General features: G+C 38.9%; 1 pseudogene; it reads left to right on the top strand.

Annotated features, from left to right (window-relative positions):
* Positions 1-17,421: 17,421 nt before the first annotated feature.
* LOC105512724 lies at positions 17,422-17,981 on the top strand (annotated as a pseudogene).
* Positions 17,982-18,926: the final 945 nt, after the last annotated feature.

Here is an 18,926-nt window from a genome sequence, read left to right as displayed (position 1 = left end):
TCTTTGATCCAGAAACTTCATGTTTACTTTCAGGAAAAAAGAAATAAGTATAGATATTTAAAAGCACTCCCTGAGATTCCTTTACATTCTCTTCCAGCTTCTGGCTGGATGCAGAGTGCTCAGTAGAGGACTCTGAAGTCTTAGGGAAAAGCAGGGCCACTAGATAGAAGAAACCTGTGTCTCCCAATGTCTGTGAAGAGAAGATACTTCTGTTGGTCCATGTTGGACTGCCATGTAAGCAAGAAGTCTTCCTTTAATATTTTAAGCCACTGGAATTCGTTTTGTTAAAACAGCTGACCTAACTTATTTCAAATACAACATGAATCTCAGTTCTCATAACTTGACATCGGAAGCACAGTGTTAGAAGAATTTATGTAAATCTCACAAATCAATGAATATAATACTTTTTATCATTAGGGTTATTTCCAGATACTATATTAAAAATTGAAATTGTTTTCATAATATATTATTCAAAATACTTAGCATAATGTCTGTTAATACTAGAAGACACGTTATGTAATAATGATGCTCTTATCTTTCAGGACATTGATATGATAGATCTACTCATATTTTTTTTAAATTTAAATATGCAAATGTCCCTTTTTAAGGAGAGGTTTGGTGTGTTATATTGTAATGACATTCAGCCTCACTGCAAAATGTAGCTAATTTAGACCATTTCAGAGAAAATGACAACTGTTCTACAAAGAGCATAAATGAGATGATTTATACTTTTTACTGACTAAAGTTAATCATTGATGTTAATAATACTTTACACTTACATAACACTTTGCTTCAGTGTATTTAATGCCTATTATCACAAATATTCAAAACATCTCTATAAGCCAGGCAGGAGACAGCATTTAGTGGACATGTGCGTGTGTGTGTGTATGTGTGTGTGAGAGAGAGAGGGAGAGAAGGAGAGGGAGAGAGAGACAGAGACTGAGATAGAGACTGAGTGTACATGCTTCCTTGGCTATCCTACAGGTGTAAACAGATAAGAGGCAAGTCCCTTTAGAGCAGATGTTTCCCCACAAGCTCTGTAGAGACTGTGATGTAGGCATGGAAATGAAACAAAGGTATTAGGATATAGATTATTCATACTGGCTTGGCTGCAGTGAGAGTCCAGGAGTAAGTGCACGTGTCTAGGGGCAACAGAGTCTAGGGTGTGGCCACAGGTGTCCCATGGGCATGGCACCAGAGTCTGTATTCAGAGTACATTAGTCTTGTTGGGTGATCTTGGCTGTGCCTTGCTTCTCTTGATTCCTACTGTTTTTCAGCACTTCTCAAGTATCTTCATTGATTCTTTGAGGTACCCAATATTCTAAAGAATGCTTTTTTTTTTTTTTTTTTTCTTAAGTTGTCCTGAGCTGGTTTTCATTTTTGGCAACCAAAACCTCAACTGCCACAAAGTGTTCAAAATTATTATTTTTGATTTAAAAATTTTGTTGAAATGAAAAACTGGTGCCAGAAGAGAAGGGGAAATCTCTAGAATGAAAAGTCTGCTTAGGAAGCTTGAGTAGCTGCCTGAGAGCCACTTGCCTTGGCAGGTATGGGCCCTAGCAGCTGATGCTTTGCTTCCCTGCTGGGACTCCTGGTGTAAAGCTGTGTGACTCATTAAAGCACAAGGTGTGTCATTCCCAGTCACCCTTTAAACCTCAGTTGACCTCTCACTTTTTCTGGGAAGTCTCCAAAGGCTTCCCTTCCTTCTACACAACTTGTGCTCCCGTAGCATGCCCTGCATACACTTCACTGTGCTCAGTACACTGCCCAGCTGTGGCCACATTCTCCACTAAACCGGGAACGCCTTTGAGAGGGAGCTTGTGCAACGTATCACTATGTCCCCAGGCCTGACACAGTAATTAGAACATAATAGGGACTCAACAAATGTCGACTGAATGAATTTCTGCAAAACGAATGCCCTGAATATATTCCCAGGAATGCATTACAAATTTTTGAACTTCTATTTGCTCACATTCCTAAACTGGAAAGCCATTTAACACATGCTGTGGCACTGTTTCCTGCTGTTTTTCTCAGCCTAGACTGGCACTAAATTCTTTTACATGCATGGTCTCTCTGAATGTTAGTTACATCATAAGCACAGAGACTGAATTTGGGATTTTAGAGACATAAAGGAACTTGGGGATTATTTGTCACAAACTCAAAATCGTTACAAGAAAACTGAATTTGGCAATTTTGATTCACAGGTTTGGGGGGGCCCATAGCTGATTAGAAGTTACATCTGTGATGAGAAATCTTGTCTCCTGGTTTCCAGCCCACAGCCCTTGCCCCTAAACTATTTTGCTCTTTCCCAGTAAAATTGTATGTATAGTTCCTAGAATATTTTACTTGTCCCCAAAAAGGGAAGGGTGGTGACTAATAACTTGTCCAAGGTCACACAGCCAGTGAGTAGGAGGTGGGATGTGAAACTAGGAACATCTGATTGCCACACCTGTGCTTGTTCCTACTCAGTCATCTGCTCCTACACAGCATACAGGCATTATGCTAGACAGTCTATATTTCTTACATTATTTAATTTTTAAATAACCCAATAGAAGTAGGTATTATTATCTCTATATATTACAGGAAAAATGAATCTGTAGCTCTGCGGGGGATGTTGCTCAAGGATACAAGCTGAGATGCAAACTTGGCCTGTGTGACTCAAAAGCTGTCATGCAATTAGCTTATCACACAAACGGACTGCTTCCTAACAGCTTTTCTCCACTTACCAAGCCCAGCACTTGCCTGATCCAGTCCTTTTCTTACAATATGCTCCTTTTCCTACCCTTTCTATCAGTTTCTTTTTCAAACTGGCTCAGAGGTCACCTCCTCCTGGAAACCTTCCCAGATTACCACTCAGGTTTTCACCATATTCTTCTGCATTTGTTCAAATGTTAGAAGGAAGATTTAGATGTCATGGGCTGTCTCCTCAAACAGTCTTTGCAAAGCATCTCAGAAAAATAGCTATTATTGCTTAAAATTATCTAGCTTAAGGGCATTTATTCTAAAAAATCTCACAACTACCAGTAACAAATTTAAAAATTACAAATTAGAAGTAATTTGGGGATCACATTCTATGCTTTGTACAGATGAGGAAACTGAGATCTGGAAAGGTTAAGATGATGTATAGAGTTATACCCAAATTTAATAAGTGGTTGAATGGATTTAGGTTTGTTTTCTCCTATATTCAGTGGGAAATGGGGAGAAAACTCAGTCGTGGTCAGTTCTGCAATATATCTTCACAGGAAGAGGGTTACGTACAATCTCCTTTTAGCTTTTTCTTGTTTAGGACAAATAGTTTTTGCCTATCTCTTTTTGTCTTGTCTCTCCTCACCTCCACTCTTCTCACTCTTCCCATTCTTAGTCATGCCTTATTCCCCAAAGAATTTTAAGCAGCTGCCATATAGTCACTGTTTTTCTAGGTTTCTCTTTCACAGGGTTTAGCTCTGTGTCTCCAGCCAAATCTCACCTTGAATTTTAATAATCCCCACGTCAGGAGAGGGACCTGGTGGGAGGCAACTGAATTATGGGGGCGAGTTTTTCCAGTGCCGTTTTCATGATGGTGAATAAGTCTCATGAGATCTGATGGTTTGACAAAGGGGAGTTCCCCTGCACATGCTCTGTCTTGCCTGCCGCCATGTAAGATGTGACTTTGCTCCTCATTCCTTTTCAACCATGACTGTGAAGCTTCCTCGGCTATGTGAACCTGTGAGTCAATTAAACCTCTTTCCTTTATAAATTACCCAATCTTGGGTGTGCCTTTATTAGCAGCATGATAACAGACTAATACACCCTTACATGTATTTCTCAGAAGCTATCTTTTGACCCACTGGAATTTGAAACAAAAGCCTTAGTGGTAAAACTATAGCCACCTGCCCTGAGTGCTCTCTAGAATACAACTATCTCTCAGAAAGTCATGGCTGTAATTGTAGCCTGGCTAAAGCCTCATTTTCTTTTACATATTCCACTATTCATGCAGTTTCATATTCTCTTTGGATTGACTCAGTTTACTTTCTAGGGGGATTTATGGAGGTTTCAGGGAAGTCTACACTGAGCTTCCTGTAATATTGTTCCAGGCTTGGACACAAAAACTTCAAAAGCTCTTTGTAGTACCAACAACAAAAATCAGTCACATTAGCCACCCTTTTATGGTTTTTAAAAATCACAACTGTGACTTCTTAATCCCTTTCCATCTTCTTAAAAATATGGAGGTGGCAGGTTACCTATAAAAGTTTTTAGCCAGGCATGGTGGCTTACGCCTGTAACCCCAGCACTTTGGGAGGCCGAGGAAGGTGGATCACCTGAGGCCAGGAGTTCAAGACCAGTCTAGCCAACATAGTGAAACCTCATCCTTACTAAAAATACAAAAAATTAGCTGGGTGTGGTGGTGGGCATCTGTAATACCAGTTACTAGGGAGGTTGAGGCAGGAGAATCACTTGAACCTGGGAGGTGGAGGTTGCAGTGAGCCAAGATGTGTCATTGCACTCCAGCCTGGTGACAGAACGAGACTCCTTTTCAAAAGAAAAAAAAATTCCCCTATAAACGGAGTGCTCAGGAAGTTCTCCCAATGTTAGCGCCTCAGGGGATCTACAGTTAAAGATACAAATCATTTAGTCTACATATGAAGCTGATGTTACATGTTGACTTTAAAGATATAGAAAGTGAAGTTTGCTGAAGTAACTTGTCCAAGGTCACACAGTCAGTCAGTGGGAGGTGGGATTTGAAATTAGGAACATCTGATTGCCACACCTGTGCTTGTTCCTACTCAGTCATCTGCCTCTGTGGTTGAACACATGGCACTGCTCATGTGTGGTGGATCATTGGATGGGAGCAGCACCGGATAACAGATGACACACCCATGCTAGGTAGCTATCTTTTTTCTTTTCTCCCCAAACTAAAATGATACCAGGAAAGTACCAGTATTAGACTTATACAATATAGACACTTTTCTGGGTTCTGGTAAAAGTAAGGAGCCCCACATTAAAAGCTATTTAATTTAGGACTCTTTAGTTTGGGGGTGGTCTATTTGTGTGGAGGAGTCCTTTATCTGTCATGACAAGGATGTCTTGAATTTCATATTGTTTTCTTATTGAAAGTTTGTAAGGTCCTGAAATAGGGTAAAATGAGATGGCGCAGTGGAAGGCGAAGCACTGATTGTTCTAGGTAAGTTTTACTGAACTTTTATATCATTCTACTATTTTTGCCAGGATAGAATGGATTCCAGAAAATATTCTTTGTATTTCCTCCTATGACAGTTTCTTATAAAAGGAAAATAACATGTATACTTTATATGTTATTTATGTATACATGTATATATTAGATACGCATGTATGTGTACATGTATGTATTATACATATGCATGTATGTCTATATGCATATATAGGGAATAAAAACCAGAAATACAGAAAAGTTATTTATAAAATCATATATACATAATTATATATAAATTATATATACACACACATATATACGGAGACAAACTATTCTCATTTTCTACTTTTTTACTCTGAATCCCAAGAGGAGTTGCCCCTAGATATAGTATTACTGGAAATAAGGTCACCTGATGACTTAGTCCTCCTGACAGAAAAATGGCTATTCCTTTTGCCCAAGCCATTTCTATTAAACATGCAAATGGTAAAGAGAAAAAAGATTTGATAGAGCTTCCATAATAGCTCAAACAAGCAGTTTATAAGCAGAGCAGTGACAAGTGACAAATGGCACAAGATCTCTACATGGGCAAATGAGCAGCAGAAGACATTTCTATGCACACTGGGCCAACATTAAGTAATTGAACAAATACGATTGAAACAGATTTCTTCTGTCTTAAAGAGAAATAGAGATTATTGTCAGAGTCCAGATAATTGGGTTTATATGGGTAGAGAGATCTCTTCATTAATTCCAAAACTGTGTAGCTAAAATTAAATTAAAAATAAAAATCTCATGAGGGTAGTCTATATAGAATCATGGCTAAGAATATACAGAAAATGCAATAAAAAATAAATTACTAAAGCAAGTAAAGGTTTTCTTTCAATCTTACCCAATCCTTATATTAAATTACCTGAGCTTTAATCTAGGATTTAAAATTATTTGCAACTAATGCTGTTATTTTTCAGTATACTTCTAACTCATCTTGCCACAGACTCATGTATTATTCAGTGTGTACATGCTTTGAGTCAAAGCATGCTCATTGTGAGGAATATAAATACCAGTTAGGTTTCTAGAAAATAAAACAAGGAAAAGTTGGTAAAGTTAAAAACAAAATTGCTTCTTTAAATTCTGTTGGTGAACTGCCAGTGGTTTTTGAATCCTATATGACTTTATTTCTGTTTAAATACACAAAAGTTTAGCATTGATAGAAAGTGCTTGTGTTTTAAAAGTGTGCTTTTTTTTTTTCAACTTTGTAAGGCTTCTGGACAAACAGCAGGGGCAATTATAGTCTTGTGAAAACACAGTCCAATGAATCTTGACTCAAGGTAATAGTAGGTTCCTAGTCGCCCCCTTTCAGAATGGCAGCAGGAGTCTACTAAATCATGCCTCATAGCTATCAGCCCTCCACCCTCCTTGATCTCCCCACATATGGAGCCAGGCAGGAGAAAACGCTCCTCAATGGGAGGCTTGCCAGTAGCACAGGCAACAACCCCATTCTGGGCTTTGTCAGGGTCCCAGGAAGCCTTTTCTGTATAAACTGCAACGATAAGAACAGGCAGATTTTCTCACCTGTCACTTTCCATTCTCTTGAAGATTTAATATGAAAGTTTCCTCTATAAAGAAGAATCAGTGACACGATAATCACGGTAGTAACATAGCAATATAGCTGAAATATTGGGGAAAATGTTCTAGCAAAGTGTAACACAAAGCCAGTATGTCTCAATATTATGAGACATACTGCAATTTAAGTTTTTATTTTCTACTACCGTGGAAATATCCTCAAGAGTGCAAATAAGAAACTAAAGACACAGAAATGACTATGACACAGTCCCTGCCATGAAGAAGATCAAGAAGCCTATGCAGAGAGAAGGGCACAATTACCACTGATGTAAATATCATAATCAGAGTGTTTAAAGTTCTTGTTTTTCAAATTGATAGTTCTTGATTTAAAATTTAATAACTTGAATGCAGTAGATGAAAGAAGTAGCTTGGGCACGGTGGCTCACACCTGTAATCCCAGCACTTTGGGAGGCCAAGGAGGGCGGATCATGAGGTCAGGAGTTCGAGACCAGCCTGGCCAATATAGTGAAACCACAGCTCTACTAAAAAACACAAAAATTAGCCACACGTGCTAGCACGCGCCTGTAGTCCCAGCTACTTGGGAGGCTGAGTCAGGAGAATCGCTTGAATCTTGGAGGAGAAGGTTGCAGTGAGCCCAGATTATGCCACTGCACTCCAGCCTGGGCAACAGAATGAGAGTCTGTCTCAAAAAAAAAAAAAAAAAAGGCAATTAACACTGTTACTGTTGATATTTTCAACTTAGGAAACTAGTTTCTCTTTCATTAAGGTCAGAGATTTAGAAATTATCCCTGCCATCATAAAAATACATATATACTAAGTGAAGTGAAATAAAGAGAAAAAACTTAAAGTCATTTAATGGTAGCATCAAAAAATATTCATGACGAAGAAAGGTAACAGTAACCCCTTAGATTCTGTCCTAGAGGCTGTTGGGTTTTGCTATGGTATTCTTTCAGGGGTGTACTGATTGCATCAGTAATACTCAGAACCTTATAAGTGATCAAAGGAAGTAAAATATTTTGTTCCTGTTTGGATTGTGTTGCTTTCTTAGCCATAAAAAATTGAATGAGAACCCATGTGTACAAATGGACTTTAATTGCCATATTCCTTCCTAATTTCATGCATTAATTTGTGCTTTTTTTTTTTTTTTTTGAGACGGAGTCTCACTCTGCTGCCCAGGCTGGAGTGCAGTGGCGCCATCTCGGCTCACTTCAAGCTCTGCCTTCTAGGTTCATGCTATTCTCCTGCCTCAGCCTCCCCAGTAGCTGGGACTACAGGCACCTGGCTACCACGCCCAACTAATGTTTTTGTAATTTTACTAGAGACAGGGTTTCACCTGTTAGACAGGATGGTCTCCATCTCCTGACCTTGTGATCTGCCTACCTCAGCTTCCCAAAGTGCTGGCATTACAGGCGTGAGCCACCACACCCAGCCAATTTGTGCTACTTTCTTTTTTGAAAAATCTTATTATTTTATTACTATTACATAAGGCCCTGAATTTTCTCACATTCAGGGATATATCCTATTTCCACATGTGTGCTGTAACCTGTATTTTGGTGTATCTGCAATTTTAAATGACTATGCAACTAAAGTGAAGGTTGACTTGCCATTTTATTATCTTTTCGAGGTAATCACATGTAGATTACACAAAAGCAGAATGTTTCTTTAAGTTTCAGATTTTAAGGCACTTAGTTTATTATTTTTCACTTTGGGAAGTGAGTTTGGAGTTGTAATGCCATAATCAGATATATGGTTTAACATACAAACACAGGATTTTTAGGACGATACACAACACATAAAATGGGATCAACCGATATTCTCCTTATCAACCACTGACCAGCAAAAAGAAGAATACAATTAACAAAAGTATGGAAATAAGTAGGAGAAAGGGCAAGGCACTGGTCAATTGTCTGTAAGACCACAAACCCACACAGCCACCCTAATCATTTCTCAAGGTCCACTCCACAACCAGATATTTGTATCTCTTTAAATACCAAGTTAACAAGTAATCACCTAACCACGGAAGTATAGAGTAGAAGGTGACTACTGGTTGACAGGGAATATTGTCTTTTTAAGGCTTTGTCTTAAACTGCCAAAGGAGGAAGCAAATTGAGAAGAGGGAAAAGGTCAGATCAATCCTTTTCAAAGAAATTCCTTTTCTATGGGAAAAGGGGACTGATCTGACCTTTTTCCCATCCTTCCTGGAACCAGAATTTAGGGATTATTGCTATTCCTTGAGTACTAACAGGTTCCTGGATGGGGTAGAAGATATTCTAGTCTGTCATGAATGGCCCTAACCATATAGTCCTAGATATCCTACATTTTTCCTAATAACAGTGGGAATAATTTTATTTTCTTAATTGTTAAAATCAAAGAGCTATAGATGCCTCAAGCTTTAATTTCAGAACAATGTTTTCTTATGAATTTGAAAATTATTTGCTAATTTTCAAATTAGTAGTTGATCATTCTCTATAATCAAAGAACACTAACAATGAGGAAGGAACCAGTTTGAGCCCCAAAGTATTTTTAGTCTTCAAACATTCTTTCTTAGTTGGATGCTGCCAATTTCGATTTTCTATTTTTCCAACAGCAGCTACCTACAGATTTCACTTCTGTTTCTCTAGTATGCCCGTAAAAAAGTTACTACTTCCTCTAACTTAAATGAGATTTTAATGAACGTTTCAGGGACAAATCACATGCCTCATAAGACTGCTGCTTCTCCCAGGTAAGCTGACAACACAACTTTTAATGAGCATAATCAGAAATGAGATGCCGATCCTACCTTCAGAAAGGCAGATCACCGTGAGAAGACGATTATTATCCAGCCATTTTCCTAAGGAACTGACAAGGAGGCCACGTGCACCAGCAGAGACCTTGAAGAGAGGCTGCTAATTGCCGCCCACTATTCACCCAAGGACATATGACTAACAGACTCAAATGACAATCAACGAGACAGTTCGACAGGAGGAAGTTTCCAAAGAGAGCTTGCCCACCAACTAAGACTGACGGGCGAATAAAGACATTCACTCTGAGCAGAAGCAAAACAAGCATATTCAGATTACTTAAAGGAATTTTTTTAAATGTAAAGTTTGGAGGTTAAAAGTATTTTGCATCTTAGTTGAATATGGTAGCACCAGCATTTGCCTATATCTGGAAATTGAAGCCTTGAATTAAAAAAATTTTTTTTAAATTAGGATTCTATAAAATGAACACACACACTGAATGATACATCAAATAGTTCCAAGTTCATTTTCTAAAATATTAAGATACTTTTTGTTTTTGAGATAGTCTCACTCTGTCACCCAGGCTGGAGTGCAGTGGCACAATCTCTGCTCATTGCAACCTCCGCCTCCGGGGTTCAAGTGATCTTGTGCCTCAGCCTCCTGAGTAGCTGGGATTACAGGCGCACACCACCATGCCCAGCTAATTCTTGTATTTTTAGTAGAGATGGGGTTTCGCCACGTCTCCCAGTTGCCCAGGCAGGTCTCAAACTCCTGGCATCAAGTGATCTGCCCGCCTTGGCCTCCCAAAATGCTGGGATTACAGGCATGAGCCACTGTGCCTGGCCTAATATTAGGATTGCTTTATTGACTCTTGACTACTTCCCTTTTCTACCCCCACCATGCATATGCACTTGCCTAACTTTGTTGTAATTATTCCTGTATGTCTAGCAGTTTCTAGAAGATCCTTTCAAAACTTTAACTCACTGGGTGACCTTGATCAAGGTCACTTGCTTCCTTAACTGTAATGGCAATAATTGGAAGAGACTACCTGGAGGTTGCATCTATATTAATCATTCAGTGATCCCTAGTGGGGAAGGGTTTGGTGTGTGTTGACTCCTGTTCCTCCTTCTAGGACCTTAAGACCACAGAAGAGGCAGGAGGAGCTGAAAAACAAACCGTGTTGAGAGAGAAAGACATCGGGCTGTTGCTCACCATACTCCGCCTTCAAGTAATGGACAGCAAAGTGTCTGACCCTGCAGTGCCCCCTTTCACCATTACAACCAGAAGTTCAACCCCACTGGAATCAGGTTTATCTCACCTGTCTACAAAAGCTGTGATCAAGGATTTTTAATATTGCACTTTAGAATTGGAATCCAGGCCACAAAGAAGTAAAGTAGCTTTAAAGTGTTCCATTAGGATAGATTCAAATGTGATCTTGGCAAGCATGATTAAGAAGACGAAAAGGTTTTCTCATCTTGATAAAACTTAACCGTAAAATGTGGAAGCAAAAGCCATAATCAATTTCAGACAGGTGGCAAATCATATTCTTTAAGGAGATTTTTTAAAAATAACATAAGCTTATCATTTAAATTCACGAGCAATATGTGTTTATTGAAAAAGTATTAGGAAACACAGAGAATAAAAATTAAAACAAATAGCAAGGTTGCTAAGAGCTGTTTTGGATTATAAAACACTTGGACTGGAAAAATCAGCATCAATGCCTTATTGCTGCATGCTCTTGATCAAGTCACTTCGTATTTCTGAATATCACTTTCCTTAGCTGTAAAGAGACTATAAAATCTGTAGTACAGAATTGTTGTGAGAACTCAATTTAATGACATAGTTAACGTAATTACACAATTACTGAAAAATAGCCAGTGCTCCATAGGAGGTTATTGTTTCTGTTATTATATTTTATTATTAGTCACTGCAATCTCACTGATAACTTTGGCTCAACCATGTTTGGCAAGATCGTTATGAAGTTATTTCAAAGCCCTTAAGGTTCTAGTATCTATAAAGCTTTTGTACCCATGGGTTATTTTCCATTATTCTAACCATTGAAATAACAAGTGAGATTGATTGTTTCCAGTCCCTTGGAAGACAGAATTAAATGCTGCACTATTTGGAAGGAGTAAGCACTACCTCAGGGGACAATTTACTGGTCCTGCCAGCTGGTACGTTGATATCATGGCTAGATACATAATCCATCCGACAGGATATAAGAATGTCTATTATATCATAATCTTCCTTGTTTTAAAACTGCTTTCATATACAACATCTCATTTGATCTAATAAAACCCCTTTTTCCAAACTCTTCCAAAATTTCTATACTATGTGCCAAAAAAGCTTCTAGCCCTGCAGGATGGTCAAGCCTCTTGATGACCTAATTTCAACTTTATTTTCCCTTCACACTCCCTAGTTTCCTGATAGATTTATCTTCTTTTGGGTTATCCAAACGTTGTAGGCTTTCCCATATTCCTTACTTTGCTGATATTCTTTCCATTTCTTAGAGTACATTTTCTCAACCCTCCACCTTGCTGACAAAGCCAGTCCAGGTTCAACTCCAATGCTTCTCTTTTATAATATTTTGCCTGCCTTCCATACTCAATTCACTAACCAGTCTGATCTCTTTTAGGGTCTTTATTATGTCCTACTTCTTTTATAGTATTTTTTTCTTTGTCTCAGTTCTTTTACAAACTATAGGGTCCTTGTGGGCAGGAACTCTCTTTGGGGATGTCTGTATCTCTCAAAGAGTATTGCTTAGAGAAGGAAAACTATTTTTTTTTTTTTTTCCCGAGACGGAGTATTGCTCTCTTGCCAGGCTGGAGTGCAGTGGCATGATCTCGGCTCACTGCAACCTCCGCCTCCTGGGTTCAAGCGATTCTCCTGCTTCAGCCTCCTAAGTAGCTGGGATTAAAGGTGCATGCCAACACGCCCAGCTAATTTTTTGTATTTTAGTAGAGATGGGTTTTCACCATGTTGTCCAGGATGGTCTCAATCTCCTGACCCTGTGATCCGCCTGCCTTGGCCTCTCAAAGTGCTGGGATTAGAGACGTGAGCCACCATGCCCAGCAGAAGGAAAACTCTTAAACATGCTTACCAAAATAATTTTATTTGATACTTGTAGCAAATTTGTTACTTGATCAGGAAGGCATTACTAACCTTTAGCAGATGAAGAAACTAAGGCTTGAAGCGGGTGAAAGAAATGTGTCCTAAACTCCATTATCTGATAAGGCAGACTAAACATGATGTTTAGATTCCTATTCTAGAAGTCTTTCGACTCCACAACACCACCCCCATTATAGCTCTGTACTCTGATAGAACAGATGGAGGTACCAAATAAGTGTAAGTACTTATCCCTAAGTTATCTAGTAATTATTTGAGAACGAAGGACTATGACATACAAAGTAGCGCTTGGGAAGGGGCTGGTCTCATCCTAGCCCAGCAAATCACAACTAAGAATTAAAACAGAATTGGACAAAGTCAATGTCACTTCAGTAGGTCTACATGCCACACAGTTGTCCTTTATAGCAATTTTAAATAATATTTATTTAGGTCCTTATTTATTTTTGCCTTATCTCCTCAAACAGAAAGCCACTTGAGGGCAAGGGCTACATTTTATACCTATTTACATCCAAAAATTTGAAATAGGTAGACCTCATGTATCTTGCACATTTCCTTTGTGTAGTTATGTATATTTATAGGAAAGAACAATATTTTACAAGAAAATAACTTTGATGAAAGCAAATTTAGGGTAGCATATTGGGACAGGGGGTAAAAACCTGATTGGCTATAAGAAGATAGGGACAATGCATTGAAATAATTAGCAAAAAATGCTAAACCTGCCTCCCAAGTGGAAGAATGCATTTTAATGTCCTAATGAAAATCTTGTTCACTCACTTATTTGGTATAAATGAGTTCTGTCTAGAAAAGAAAGAAAATAAAATAAAATATGATACTCCTGTCCTCTCCCCAGGATTCCTCACCACTTCCTCATTTCATAAATACGTGACCAGTGGAACTGTACAGTGCTCTGCGCTTAGAGGAGCCTAGTGTTTGGTTTAATGCTGAATTCTTAATTTTTGAACAAAGGACTCACATTTTCATTTGGTGCTGGGTCATGAAAACTACGTAGCCAGTTTCGCTTACCACCCTTCAAGCCTGTAGATGTCTTGCAATCAAGTTTCTTCCAAACCAACAGGGGTATGGGGAGTGTCTTGCTCTCTCTCTCAGCCCAGCTACAGGAAACACTTTTCTGAAGAGATTTTAAGAGAAAAGGACTGTGAAATCACACAGAGGTCAACAATCTCCCTAGAAGTTGATGTCTGGAAAGTCCAGAAAGAATTATATGAGTACGACTACTGGAAACTGCAAATCCAGACTTCCTGTAGCATTTTAAAAAGCATACATGAGAGTACAGTAAAAGATTAGCACTTAAGCATTGTGGGAATCTTCTCATGATATTCTCATTGACCAGAATCTTATTAGAGTGATGTGTCTGGCTTTAGCTCTTTATCTTGAAAACTGAGATATCTTAAAAGAAAGGGACAGAAATGAAAAGAGTAGGAAATGGAATCCATTGAAAATGTTAAAGACCTTGGATTAAATTGTCCAGATAAGTCCAAAGTTCATAGCTTCCATCAAGTGTATAAAGAACTAACATTTGAGCAATTATTTTTCTAACATTGCAAAGGAGATTCTTCTTGAGTGGGATGGGCCTAATATTGTGGGAACTTTGAGTGCACTGTATGGCAAGAAGAAAGTCTGTCTTAAACACAGGAGAGGCAAAGCCATCAGAAAGAAAGCCCAATATGAGTTTATTAATCGAAAAGGTATGATGGACAGTATGCCATGATTGAGAAATAGATATAGGTCAAGCTGCCCATTTAGAATGTACATTTAAAAATATTATTATTGGCCGGGCGCCGTGGCTCATGCCTGTAATCCCAGCACTTTGGGAGACCGAGGCGGGCGGATCACAAGGTCAGGAGATTGAGACCATCCTGGCTAACACGGTGAAACTCCATCTCTACTAAAAATACAAAAAAAATTAGCTGGGCATGGTGGCGGGCGCCTGTAGTCCCAGCTACTTGGCAGGCTGAGGCAGGAGAATGGCGTGAACCCGGGAGGCAGAGCTTGCAGTGAGCCGAGATGGCGCCACTGCACTCCAGCCTGGGTGAAACAGTGAGACTCTGTCTCAAAAAAAAAAAAAATATATATATATAAAATAATTGGTTGATGAGAAGAAAACCAATAGGATCAGTGAGGTTAATCAAGGGAGAAGAGAATGACTAACATTAGAAGAAGGAAGGCAAAGAGAAGCAAAGGGAATTAGTTACTAACAATCAATTGATTACCTGAAAATATACTGAAATCTCCTGAGATAGGAATGGAATGTTAACAAAACTGAAAATTCTGAAAGCCTTTCTCTTTCTCCTATGTATGCCTCTCTGCTTCACAACCACCCTTCATTTTCCTGTGTACCTTTGTCCAAAGACTCCCTCCACATTCTATCATGAAAGTAGTGGGTGAGGCTGGTGGTAGCAACAATTTGTGGTTTCATAGGCAAATCCAAGGTAACAAAGACACATCTTCTTTTGAGATACACCTCCAAGGACAACAGACAGACTTAATTATTTTTTTGGTATCTACTTGGGTAAACTGAAGAGACTTAGATAACCATCTTAGAAATATATATTTTTTTCCTAGAAAATTTAAGTGTTTTCATTTGGAAGAGGGGAGGGAGATGAGACAGGGAGTGAGGAAGGGCAAAAAGGAGGGAAATATGGAGGTAAGGAAAAAAGGAAAGAGAGAGACAGAGAAGGAATGGGTCAGAGGGGAAAGAGAGGGAGGAGGGGGAGAGAGGGAAAAAAAAAACAGAAAACAGAGAGAGATTCCATAATACATTAAAAAGTTAATTCTACAAGTCAATTTATAACTAGATAAGCATTGTTTTTAAGAGGAAATGAACAGCCATTATCAATTCGTGTCTCTTTGATTTCCTTCTCTGAACTACATTAACTCCCCTCCTCCATCACAAAAAAGCAGTAATTTAGCATGCCAATAAACGTACAGAATCAAAACATTCTTTTGAACGTTATGCTTATTGATTATCTGGTGATAAATAAGATACAAACGGAATGGCCTGTGACAGAAATAAGAGATGTGAAATGGATAATGATGAAATGAAAGCCTAAAACTGAAAGAATGCTTAAAATGGAAAAGGTAAGATGCAGAGTGAATCAAAAAATAAAGACAGGAAATAGCATAATAATGTAATTATGAAAGGAAATAAAGAGGATTAATTGGGATGAGGCACTAGAGAATAAATAAGAGAATTATTCTTATTCTTGTATTATATGCTTAGCGAAGATAGCTTTCTTTGCTGGATGTATAAATATAAAACAGAAGTTTTTTTTTTTTTTTTTGCGACAGAGTCTCACTCTGTCGCCCAGGCTGGAGTTCAGTGGCGCGATCTCGGCTCACTACAAGCTCCGCCTCCCGGGTTCCCGTCATTCTCCTGCCTCAGCCTCCCGAGTAGCTGGGACTACAGGCGCCCGCCACCTCGCCCGGCTAATTTTTTGTATTTTTTAGTAGAGACGGGGTTTCACCATGTTAGCCAGGATGGTCTGGATCTCCTGACCTCGTGATCCGCCCGTCTCGGCCTCCCAAAGTGCTGGGATTACAGGCTTGAGCCACCGCGCCCGGCCTAAAACAGAAGTTTTAAAAGCAAAGGAAACCTCATGAATCTTGAAATCAGATCAATAATTTACTAAATTTGATTTGATACAACAACTGAATAAGTCATGCGAATTCTTGGCTCTGTGTTCCAAGCTTAGTAGGAATAAAAAACTGCTGGCAATGCAGTTCTCAACTCTCAACAGGCAGTTTCCATCTATTTGACATCATTTGAATCCAAGCTAAAAGTAGAAACGGCACAAATAGTTGAAAGTCAAAGTACACAGCTTTATTCTCTGCTGCTGTAATATAGTTTGGAAATGTATCCATGAAGGCACTCAAGCCGAAATATAAGCTCATATTGAAAACAGATTTTTAAAAATACAACCATCAACTGTTTATCTATATGAAGTGGTTTTCACAGGCTTTTCCCCTGAAAAATGTCACTGTACTTGTTAAACAAGTGTTTAAAGAGATTTACTATGAATTATTCCATGAAATGTCCTACGTTTCAGACAGGTTCCTTTCTTTGGTGGGGGTTGGGAGGGTGCGGTATACAAACCTACCTTGACTGATTATATTAACCACAAACTACAACAATGAAACAAAACTTTTGATGTTTGCAGATTTGGGATGGTCACTTAGCTCACAAGTATTTCTCTAGTAGCCATGTGCAGGCAACCCCTCCCTTCTTTCTGGGAATTGTATTCCCTTCCTGCCAGATTTAGACACATGTCCCAGATGGGAACTGTCCTTTCTTCATGATTGCATTTCCCCAGCGATGAGGTAAGGAACCTGACTCTACCTAGTTCGATGAGGTTAATCCTAGGACTCTCCAATAATCACATCTCCACACACCATCCCTGATATTCACTGACCTTCAGTGACTGTTTTAGATAAGAGTTGAAGAGACAACTTAGCCAATTAAATGTCCTTCCCAGGTTTTTAACCCTTTGTTAGAGGAAGATAATCTCTCTTCTCCGGTCTAAATACTATGATGTTGTGAACCTGGAGATGCCGGAGCTGCGTTTATACTATTGTGGAAATGTTATTCAGAGATAATGAAGCAAATGTGAAAGAGAAAGAATGCTCAAAAAGTTACATGTGGGATTACCATGTGGTCCAGCAATTCTACTCTTAGGCATATACCCAAAACAATGCAAAGCAGGGACTCAGATACTTGTACACCAAGGTTCATAGCAGCATTATTCACAATAACCAAAAGGTAGAAACAATCCAAATGTCCTTCAACAGATGAATGTATAAAGAAAATGTGGGTCAACCAGGTCCCCTCCTCACAGCAACATGGCCGCTTCTCTTCCTCAGCATGGTAACTGGCTTCCCCTCAGAACCTGTTGCCACAGGCGGACCTCCTGCGCACTGGCAACCTGAGACAACCATGCAGTTTATGCTGCTTTTTATTAAAAGTTGTCAGGGAAAGCCTCAACTGCAAAAATGGTATATCCAGCTATTGGACAAAGAGAAGGAAAATATTACAAGAGAACTTGTTCACTTTAGCACAGAAACCTAAAATGTGAAGATATCTGAAGATTGTTTACAAAAGATATGCCGTTTGTATATTTGCTGTGCTACTGCGAATCAGGGCAATGAACTAACTACCCTAGAAACGATTCATCATTACATGGAATTATTTGACAAGTATTTTGGCAGTGTATGTGAACTTGATATCATCTTTAATTTTGAAGAGGTTTATTTTATTTTGGATGAGTTCTTTTCGGAGGGGAAGTTAGGAAACCTCCAAGAAAAATGTCCTTAAGGCAATTGCCCAGGCTTATCTACCGCAGGAGGCAGCTTAAACCCCACACAGAGTTCTTAAAGAAACTGGACTGACATAACTCTCCTCCTTGTTGATGACTTCCTGTGGCATTTCACACACTGTAGATGGCCCCTGGCTTCATGTCCATGTTAGCTAATGGTGTAAGATGATGTCTTGTCAGCATTACTGTTTTTCTAAGCTACTTCATTTAAGCCAATACGATTTTTTTTTTTTTTTTTTTTTGAGACACAGTCTCGCTCTGCTGCCTAGGCTGGAGTGCAGTGGCGTGATCTCGGCTTATTGCAAACTCTGCCTCCTGGGTTCACGCCATTCTCCTACCTCAGCCTCCTGAGTAGCTGGGACTACAGGTGCCTGCCACCACGCCCAGCTAATATTTTGTATTTTTAGTAGAGATGGGGTTTCACTATGTTAGCCAGGATGGTCTTGATCTCCTGACCTCGTGATCTGCCCACCTTGGCCTCCCAAAGTGCTGGGATTACAGGCTTGAGCCACTGCATCCAGCCATATACAATTTTTTAAGAAGGAACTTTGGTTAATCAAGTGATAAGTTAAAGGACTTAAATATGAATGGGGCAGAAAAAGATGACTTTTCTGGATATTTTAAAGTTTATAGGTCAGTTTCTCTTAATCATTATATACACATATGAAAATGACATATCTGTATACATGTAAAATGAAACAATTGGGCAATATACATTTATTAATTACTATATTTGACAAGGAAATTCTTAAATTATAATGTGAAACCTCATTTTATAAAACCAAAGACTAGTGAACATTTCAGTATACATAAGAGTAAAGGGAATTGACCTGTCACATATTGAATGAATGGAAACTTAGCCTTGTTGAAACTTTAGAAAGCAGATTTATATCAAAGACTCCCATTGGAAACTACATACCTTAAAAAAGGGGTGGAGGGAGAATACAGATTATTTTAAATGACTAAATTGGAATGATGCTGTTTACACTAAAAGTTATTTCTTAAGCATTCTGAACCTGGAAT

This window comes from Colobus angolensis, unplaced genomic scaffold (genome assembly GCF_000951035.1).
Source record: "Colobus angolensis palliatus isolate OR3802 unplaced genomic scaffold, Cang.pa_1.0 Scaffold104, whole genome shotgun sequence".
Classification (NCBI taxonomy): domain Eukaryota; kingdom Metazoa; phylum Chordata; class Mammalia; order Primates; family Cercopithecidae; genus Colobus; species Colobus angolensis.
Note: the sequence above shows the minus strand (reverse complement) of the source record. Positions and strands in the feature narration are given on the sequence as shown.